We start from the raw sequence: 10,294 nt of genomic DNA on the forward strand, positions 1-10,294 counted from the left end.
GGTGACGTTGGATCGCGAACAGTAGGCAACGATCCACACTTGAGGATTAACTTTGAAGCAAGACCTGCTTTGAATTGACCCTCGTTCTCAAAACAGTCAGTCAAAAAATGATTCGCGCAAACATAAACGTATTTTGGAATTTTGAGTGGCGCCTTTCCTTCGTAAATAAAATCCATCCACTGCGTTTTCAGTGGCTCTGATGTCGGAAGTAAGTGAAAACTACTATATTCATTATTACATCCCACAACAGAACACTTTCTTAGGATACATTACCGGCTGTCGTTGAAACAATGGAGGATGGTTGACAGATCACCGAGGTCGGGGTCTATGCCAAAACCAGATTGTCAATCAAACCACGTGGGTGGGGCTTAGCGCAATTCTACGTCACAGTGAGAGCAATCTTAGAACAGGGCGTTCTGAGACAGTGCTTATGAATTATTGAGATTGTAAAAAAACCACTGGGTGGATTTTTCTCATTCTAGGGTGGTTTTGCTCACACACTGCCAACACACATTTATGGTCAAACACCATGTAAAAGTGAATTTTGCATAATAGGTGCCCTCTAATATATTTTAAAGTGTAATTTATTCCTGTGATGCAAAGCTGAATTTTGAGCATCACTAAAATGCTCTAAATTCAGAGTTACATGATCCTTTAGGAATCATTCTAATATGATGATTTGATGCTCAAGAAATGTTTGATTATTATCAGTGTTGAAAACATTTTTTTTTAGGATTCTTCGATGAATATAAAGTTCAAAAGAAGAGTATTTACCTGAAATAAAGCTTTTGTAACATTGTACTACCGTTCAAAAGTTTTGGGTCAGTAAGATTTTTTTTTTTTTTTTTTTTTTTTTAGGAAAGAACTTAAATTAATACATATATTCAGCAAGGATGCATTAAATTAATCAATCAAATGACCATATAGACATTTAAAATGTTGCAAAAGCTTTCTTTCAGATAAATGTTCAAGGGCTTGGAACCAGAGGGGCGTAAGTGGCATTTGACAAACTTTACAGGAGAGCCAAAACAAAATTTTGACCACACTTCAATCAACTGTATTTATTAACCTTCAACCACAACATTGCAACCACATACATACTTATGCGAGTAAGTTCTTAAGTGAACATATTATGGCATATTAACACAATGAACATATTATAAAACCTTGCAAAATCTTGAAAATATGGCAAGAACATCAAATACGCCTTTTTGGCACCAAACATTTCCAATTCTTCTAAAGAAAAATAGGGCGTATCTGCTGATCAATGCAGAAATTATTGGTAAAAACATTAGTTAAAAACACTCTAACTTCATAACTTTTCATTTTATTTAAAATACTGTATACATAGTCATTTAATTTCATCATTTCAAACTGTTTAACATTTCATTTCTAACCGTTTAATTTCAGTTCTCATTTATGAGTTCACATTCATGTCAAACAGTTTAACATTTAATTTCAAACAGTTTAATTTCTCTTGTTTATTACACATTTCACTTTTTAGTTCACTTTAGTTGAACGAAAAAGTTCACTCACTGCCCACTGTCAGAGTGTTATAGAACTCTGCATAACAGTGGGGAATACTCCCATTGGTGCACAGGGTGAGTAGGTCTTTTTTCTTTAAGGCACTGATCCCTGGAGGACTTTCATACAATGAGCTGGGGTGTGTGGCTCTGGTGCCTCTTGTTGCCTGTTGTGCCACCGTCAATTTTCGGAAGTTTGGGGCGGTGAAATCATACTTGAAGAAGATTGTGTTTGGTTCATCTTTCGTGTAGCGGAACCATTTAATCTTCTGCCAATGAACTGTTTGTCCCTCCTCATCTTTTGTTCTGTTTTTGAGTATGTGGTTGGAGAGGGACTTGAAGTCCAGAAAGTCAAGAATGAACTCATTGTCAAACACTGTTCTATAAAGACTTTGTTTTTCTGGTATAATCTTCCACTCCTGTTCGCATTTCTCTTTATACAGTGCATACATTTTTGGCAGATTCAGAGATCCTTCCAAGTAGAGCTTGTTTGTATCTTTTCTGGAGTAGTGGGATTCAAGTTTTGGGAAAGAATCGATATGCTCTCGTATTTTATCTTTGCTACTCTCAGGGACTTTGTTTTGAGGTGCATGCCGCCCTTTCTTGCTTGAAGGGGTAATTCCCAATTCACTAGAGGTATGGCCGCCTGCAGACCATGCAAATTTCTCTGACACATCAAGGGTCTTCAAAAAAAAGTCCTTGCATACCCTAATCTGTCTTCTTTCTGAGGTTAAATAATACTCAAATGTATGATTTCTTCTTGAGATTGTTTCCCTGTTTTTTTTCTCTCTTTTGACAACATGATTGACAATGAAGTCTTTCTGCCTCGCTGCATCTCCCATCTCCCAATAATATTCAAATACTTTTTCCCTCACTTCCTCAGGGAAGTTTTCATTGCATTTGTAGCGACAGGAGGCACAGTTCTTCTCCCTCATCCTCCTTCTTGGGACCTGAATGCCATGTGAATTCATGTAGCTTTGGCCAGAATTTCTTAACCTCTTGCGTTTGTTCTTTTTCCAGTTGTCAACATTTCTCTGTCTTTTTCTCCCTCTTTGTGTGTTGGCATCCTCCTCCTGTCCATTGTCTGCCTCTCCCTCCTGAACAACTTCAAGCACAATAACTGTCTCACTCCCTAGAGCTTCTTCTGTCTCTGTGTGTCCCTCATCAATTGCATGATCTCTCGCCCTGTCTGTCTCTCTCCCTCCATCTTGTGCTGTTTCCATGTGCGTGTCTCTCTCTCCAATCTCCTCATCTCTCTCCCTCATCTCATGTGGTTGTGTCCCTAAACGATTAATCATTAATATTTACCATTATCCTATATTGGTAGTACTGTTTATAAAATATGATATATATATATATATATATATATATATATATATATATAGGCCTACTGAGCCTGGGCCTGCAACAGATTCTTGGGCCTGCAACAGATTCTTGATAACAGATAACATACCATTATCCTACATGAACTGAATGATTAAGGGTTAAATTAGGTTATGCTTAATGTTCAAAAAGTGCAAGTCAGAACTCACTTTCTCCATCATGTGCTGTCTCCATGTTTCCCTTAAGCCGATCTCTCTCCCTCACCTCATTCGGCTCTGTCCCTTTATGATTTACATACAGTATGTATTAATATCCTACATGAATTCCCTGAATCTAGTAGTTCAGGGTTAGAGTTAAGTTGACTGTGAATGTTTAAAAGAATATTCGGTAACACTTTATAATAACTGCACACTATTAATCATTAATAGTGATTAATGACAAGGCATAACTAGTACAAGGCATAACTAGTCCTCACTTTAGATGAGCTCACAAAATAGTTCACTGACCACTACTAAATGCTTTATAACTACCTGAATTAACCCTTAATTACAGTAGAAATACATAATAAATCATTATTAACACACCAAGCAACTATTACTATATGTCTGAATAATAAGATGTATGAATGTAAATTTAAATAGTTTATTAATCATTTACTTACAATTTCTAAGGGATCTTATCTGACAACTCCTAAATAATTGGTGTGTAAATAATGCTATACTTCATTTAGAAATGATAAATTGATCATTAATAAAGTATGAAAATACATTATTAAACACATTATAGATATGCTTGTAAATCAAGTATAAAGTGTTACCAAATAGTCTATGCCAGAATATTAGGCTACTTTAAATCACAGTTAGCCAGATTAGACCAAGACAAAGGTATTAGCATGCTAGGCTAGGCTAACAAGGCTAGACTATCAATGCATGTGTCTTACCTCCAACACTCAAGTGAGGAGCAGCATACAAAAACATCTCTTCATCTGTCACTTCTTCACAAGATTCATCCGTTTGCTTCATTATATTCATCAAAATTTGTTCTGCCTCAGACAGTTCCATGTGTGCAGGATGCGTGTCAGCCATTTTAGCTAGTGCTGTTTAGGGGCACCAACCACTTACACCTTTCTGGCTCTGAAAAATAATGTAGGCTCTTGTATTGTTCAGAGCTAGAAGGGCGTAAGTGGACTTGCGCCCTTCTGGCTCCAAACAATGTGTAGGCCATACATGTATTTTTTAGAGCCAGAAGGGTGTAAGTGGACATACGCCCCTCTGGCTCCAAACAATGCTCAAACTTTTGTGTTAGGTCTTTGTTGTTTTGTTGCTTTATTCAATACAGGTTGATTTCTGATGCGTCTTTTTGGCACAACTAGATAGAGCTCATCAAGACCTTTAATTTGATATATAGAACTCATTTTCGCCCAAAATGCCACTTACGCCCCTCTCGTTCCAAGCCCTCGTGTTGTTCTTTTGAACTTTCTATTCATTAAATAATACTGAAATATTGTACACAACTGTTTTCATCATTGATAATAATAAATGTTCTAATATGCAGCAAATCATCATATTAGAATGATTTCTGAAGGATCATGTGACTCTAAAGACTGGAGTAATGATGCTGAAAATTCAGCTTTGAATCACATAAATAAATTGCATTTTAAAATATATTGAAATAAAAAAAGTTATTTTAAATTGTAAAAATATTTCATAATACTGTTTTTGCTGTATTTTGGATCAAATAAATGCAGCCTTTGTGAGCAGAAGAGACTTCATTCAACAAACAATCAAAATGGTACACTTTTCAAACTTTTGACTGGTAGTGTGTATATTGTTTCTTGTAGTCTTTTATTTTTATTTTTATAACTGATCAATTAAAATGCTTAATATGTAGGGCTGCACGATTAATCGCATGAGATTGTCATGCGTGTCTCGTCAGAAAAGGATGGACATTTACCGCTAATCACAGAACTGGTTTTACTGACGAGACACGCATGACAATCTCATGCGATTAATCGTGCAGCCCTACATGCTTTAACCCTTTCGCACGTAAGTTTCAAATATTCTGGCTGACCCCCCAGCGTGAGTTTTTTAAGGCGACCGTTATTTAGAACGTATCACTTTATGGTTTCCATGGTGACGCGTCATTGCTTGTTACGTGACACACCGCAGCGCTGTATGACTGATGATCTGCTTTCATTTAATTTTTCCTTTTTTATTCAAAATATTCACAAATTTGTTAACTATAGCATTAAATATCTAATATTCCGATTGCCAAATATATGCAAGTGGATGTGTTTTGCTGTTTAAACACCTTTATAACGATCGCGTTAGTTGAGCCATATGAGCGATGGGCGCTGCCATGTTAGTTTGCACCGCGCAGAATCGGATCTGTTGGATTTACAACCCGTGAATTTATCCACTTCTCCCGAAATACATGAAAGTAAGTGTGCCGGTGAACTGGGGAAGAATAGAGTAAGCTTTTAAGTTACTTTCACAATGTGTATCTGATATGAATTAAACGTGTTGTCAAGTTATAATGGAAAGGGTTGTTATTTCCGCTTCTATAGACATCATTGTGTATTTTACAAACTCTAAATATATTGTTTTGTTAGTACTCATGTGTATTTAAATGTCTGAAACCTGAAATGAACATTATTTGGTTGAAAACACTGCATATATCACGTAATGCACTGAACGTTCTAACCACACCGGTGTGATCGTACGCTCCTGGGGCCAGCCAAGACTGATCACACCGGTGTGATCGTACGTGTTAAAGGGTTAAAATGCTTTAATTCTACAGGTGTTTTTTCTCAATAAACCCAGAAAAAGGAACCAAAGTAGAGAATAAAAACTCCAAGCGTCGTCTCAACGTGAACCCTCAAGTCCTCACCCTGATACAGGAACTCTTCTTCTTCTTCTTCTTCTTCTTCTTCTAGGATTTTATGGCTGTTGGCAAACCAACTTAAAAGGTGCATTCCCGCCACCTACTGAAATGGAGTGTGAAGCGCATACTGGAAAGGAAGTTTAATCTAGATCTACTCTTTCAAAAAAAAAAAAAAAATATATATATATATATATATATATATATATACATACAAACATAAAAGAGTTTACACAGAAGGGAGTTTTACATTCTATTAAATAATCCTGTTTCCTTTAAAAATATAAATAACTCATGATAAATTCTTGATTGTTTGGTACCTTCTCCTAGGAGAACCTGAAGTGTCAGCTCATTGATATCTATATTTCTTAAGGCGTGTCTTAGCTGGGACCGCTCTCTTTCATAAGCTTCGCATTCTATAAGCACATGTTCTACAGTTTCAGCTAACCCTTTATCACACTTTCCATTCTCATGTTTACCAATTCTTTGTAAGCATTGATTTAATAAACAATGTCCAATACGCATTCTTGTGACTAAAACGTCCTCTTTCCTGTTTCCGAATCTTCTTCTCTCTGAACCAACTTTTTCTTGAATGCAGTAAAAATGTCTACCTTTTGTTCCTTCATTCCATTCCTTCTGCCAAATTTCCTGTATTTGTTTCGCTATTATCACTTTAATTTCTGTTTTACTTAATGCCACTTCAACGTCAATTTGTGAATGATTTAATGCCTGTTTAGCCAGATTGTCAGCCTCCTCGTTTCCTTTCACACCCATGTGCGATGGAACCCATACAAGATTTACCAGAATTCCATACTGTCTTGTTCTGTAGAGACTCTGCATTACTTCGTTTATCATGTCTTGCCTTGCTGATGATGTTCCACTTTCCAAGCTATTTAAAGCTGATAGAGAATCTGTACAAATCACTGCCCTTGTTGGTTGTATTTCTTCTATCCACTGAAGTGCTAGACATATTGCTATTATTTCTGCAGTGAATACCGAAATATGATCTGAAGTTCTTTTTGACATTCTAATGTTAAAAAGTGGAATATATACCGCTACTGCTGTTTTCCCAAATTCTGGGTCTTTTGAACCATCAGTATATATTTGCACTGCATTATAATAAGTTTGATCTATGTATTGCTGTATACCTACATTTTCTAATCTATTTGCGATACAGGAACTCTCCCCTCTCTCTTAAATGTGCACTAACTTTTTCTGGTAGAGAGTCCGCCACCTGCTTGTTTCATGAAGATGCTCTTGCTTTGCGGAAATGTTCCACAGTATGGTATAAAACTTGTCTCTTGGATTTATTCCATTAGAACTGTTTTTATTGCAAAAAATACCTTAACAAACGTGCATTCTTACTGTGAGGGGGCTTTCCTCTCCACAGATCTGACCTGGAGCTTAGCCTTTTGGCATCACCTGATTGTCTCCATGGAGATAGATAAGTTTTATGCCATACTGTGGAACATTCCAGACAAGGTTGTTGTGAATTGGGTTGTTGTTGTGTGCCTGGCACTTAAACTTTGTGACAGAAAAATGTTTAAAGAACCATTACATGTAGCTTCTTTGTATGTTGTATACAAGTACGTTGAAATAAATGCGTTCAGTTGTTTTATGCCATACTGTGGAACATTCCAGACAGGGAGAGTGTGGGTTGTTGTTGTGTGCCTGGCACATAAAATATGTTCCAAACTTTGAAAACATTGTTTGAATAAAAATTCATCCAATTGTTTACAACTATTAACAATGGCTGTTAAATAAATTTCTCAAGTGATATTTTGCTCTTTTGTCTTTTCTCAAGATGTATTTTTGAGATTTCCCACAATAACTTCATTATTAAATCATAAAAATGCAGCATATTATGATTAGATTTTATGTATAATATACAGAATAATATATAATATATTTCCATTTAAAATGCAAAGTTTTACTGTTGTTTTAGAGTTTTGTTTGATATTTCCCTGTTAATTTTATCATTTATTGATGCACAATAAGCAATTATTACATGTAAAAAAATACAGGAAATAGTATATTTATATACAACACAGTTATGCGAGATTAACAATTTTTTTTTTGTAGACTTAACAGTTTTTTAATGTGATTCAGCTGTGATTTCATTTACTGTAAATTAATTTACATATTTTGTCAGTAAAGTTATCTACTGTGCTGCTGTATTTTTTACAGGAATTCTCTGGTAACCACAGCTGCCAGCGTTTTCTTGTAAAAACAACAGGTTTTTTTTTTTTTTACAGTGAAGCCTTAACAGGCCTATGAGAATTCACAATGAAGAGAAGCCTTTACACCTGCCAACAGTGTGGAAGGAGTTTCAATCAGAAAAGACACTTTAAAGACCACTTGAGAATTCACACTAGCGAGAAGCCATTTATATGTGGTCAGTGTGGAAAAACTTTCAGATATAAAGAAACCTTAAAGTACCACATGAGTATTCATGTATGAGAGAACTGTTTGTGGAGTCAGTTTCTCAGACATGAATCAGCTTAGGTATCATATAATAACTCACAGCAGAGAGAAGCCTTTCATGTGCCATCACTGTGGAAAGACTATAATAAATAATAATAATAATAATAATAATTATTATAATAAGGAAAACATTGAGGTTCACATAAGTTGTTTTTGTTTCTTTGCTTAAGGGTAAAAAAGGTTCAAAATATTTGAGCACCGGATTTAGCAAACATCCCAAGTGGCATTTAGATGAATATGTAAATATGTGCTACTAAGTTTTTCAATAATAAAAACCCAATGAGAAAACAACATTTGTGTAAGCATCTGATCTGAAAAATGTGGATTTTTACACCAGCTCTGCAATTCAACACACTCTGAAATTGCAAGCACAATAAAGCTTACAAGAATCGAAAAGGGGCTACTTTCCCATAGACTGAAGTGAGACCATGGACGTCTCCTCCAGGTTTCGCAGTCTTTCTTGGTACTCTGTGATGTGACAGATCACTGTAGAGGTTCAGTTCATGCAGAGCGCACATGAACTGACCATCTCTTCCGCTTTACTAGTTATAACATGAAATAAACATGAATGAACATCTGAAGGTATGTTGAAAGATACAGTACAACTTACCGAAATCCACATCGTCACATTTAATTGATCAGTCAGTGTTTCAATTGCAGAAATGCGTCAATAAAACAGCTTGTTTTAACAAATGTTATATTTGCTGTCACATTTAGCTTATATAAAAGGCCTATATAAAAATGAGTAGAAATATAATTCTATGTTATTATAAAAATGTCCCATGTGTAATTTGTTACGAATCAATCTTAACCTTTAATATTATAATGATGTATCAACTGTGGTTCCCTCTATTGTTTACAACATTAGTTGAGAGAGTTTTTTTTTTCCTAGAAAATTTCCCATGTAATGTAACTTACCTGATAGGCCCCAAATTAATCAATATTGAATTGAAGGTAATCAAATCAAAACGCATTGCAAAAAGAGCTGTATAAATAAAGGTGACATGACAAGTCCAACGTACAGAATACAGCTATTTATCTATAGACAAACAACTTTTTGACATGACCTGCAAATTACCACAATACATAAATAATTAGGCATACCTTTGTGGGAAACAACTGACCTTGTTGAACTGACCTGATTGATCGTACATCATTTAGAGGTCAAAATTATTGTACAAATACGATAATTATTGTACGTCTGGCAAAACTTAAGTTAATTAACCAAATATTTAATGTTAATTGCTCTCAAAGTGTATGAATTAGCCAGAGGTTGCGTTAGACGTTAACATTGTCCGTCATTTTGACGGACAGGGTCATAAAAATTCTGTCATAATCTATTATTACCCGTCATTTTCATTTTCTTTTTTTAATTATAATATATAATTAAAAATGAAATGTATAATAAAATATATAATTAAAATATGAAAATTAAAATGACGGGTAATTCACACATGGATTTCTCTGTACTGTACTATAGGCTACGTGTTGGTAGCCATTAAAGAAAACATAGTTTCATATTTATGTTTAAATAGTCTTATGTTATGTTTTAAATTCATCTATTTGATTATGAAAAGTGAACAGCATGAGTAAGATGCATCATAAGATGCGCAATATATCGGGAGTCATGGAGTGTGTCCGACATGATTTTGACCACTTCATTAAGTTTTGTTTTGTATAAAGCCTTTCTTTTAAAGTGAATTTCGTTTAGTAAAAATTGTATCTTATTTTTAATCAATGTTTCATTAACCAATTGCCTGGATTTAATAAATAAGAAGCAAATATAGCAGAAAATATAATCATGACATGGAAGCGCGGGCTCAATCACTGGCGCGTGAACTGGAACGAGTCTTACAGGCTAAATGAACCGAAACTCAGTGGCTGCTTGCCTCAGAGACCTGAGAAATATATCTATAAAAAGTTTTAAATATCTACTTTAACGAAAACGAAATAATTCAAAATGAAAATAAATAGGCTACTCTGATTATCTAGACTAAAGCCGAGTTCAGACTGCACGATTTTAGCCCCGATTTTGGCTCGCCGACAGGTTTTGAGAAATCGCCAACAAATGCCCGAAATCACAG

This window comes from Megalobrama amblycephala, linkage group LG20, assembly GCF_018812025.1.
Source record: "Megalobrama amblycephala isolate DHTTF-2021 linkage group LG20, ASM1881202v1, whole genome shotgun sequence".
Lineage (NCBI taxonomy): Eukaryota > Metazoa > Chordata > Actinopteri > Cypriniformes > Xenocyprididae > Megalobrama > Megalobrama amblycephala.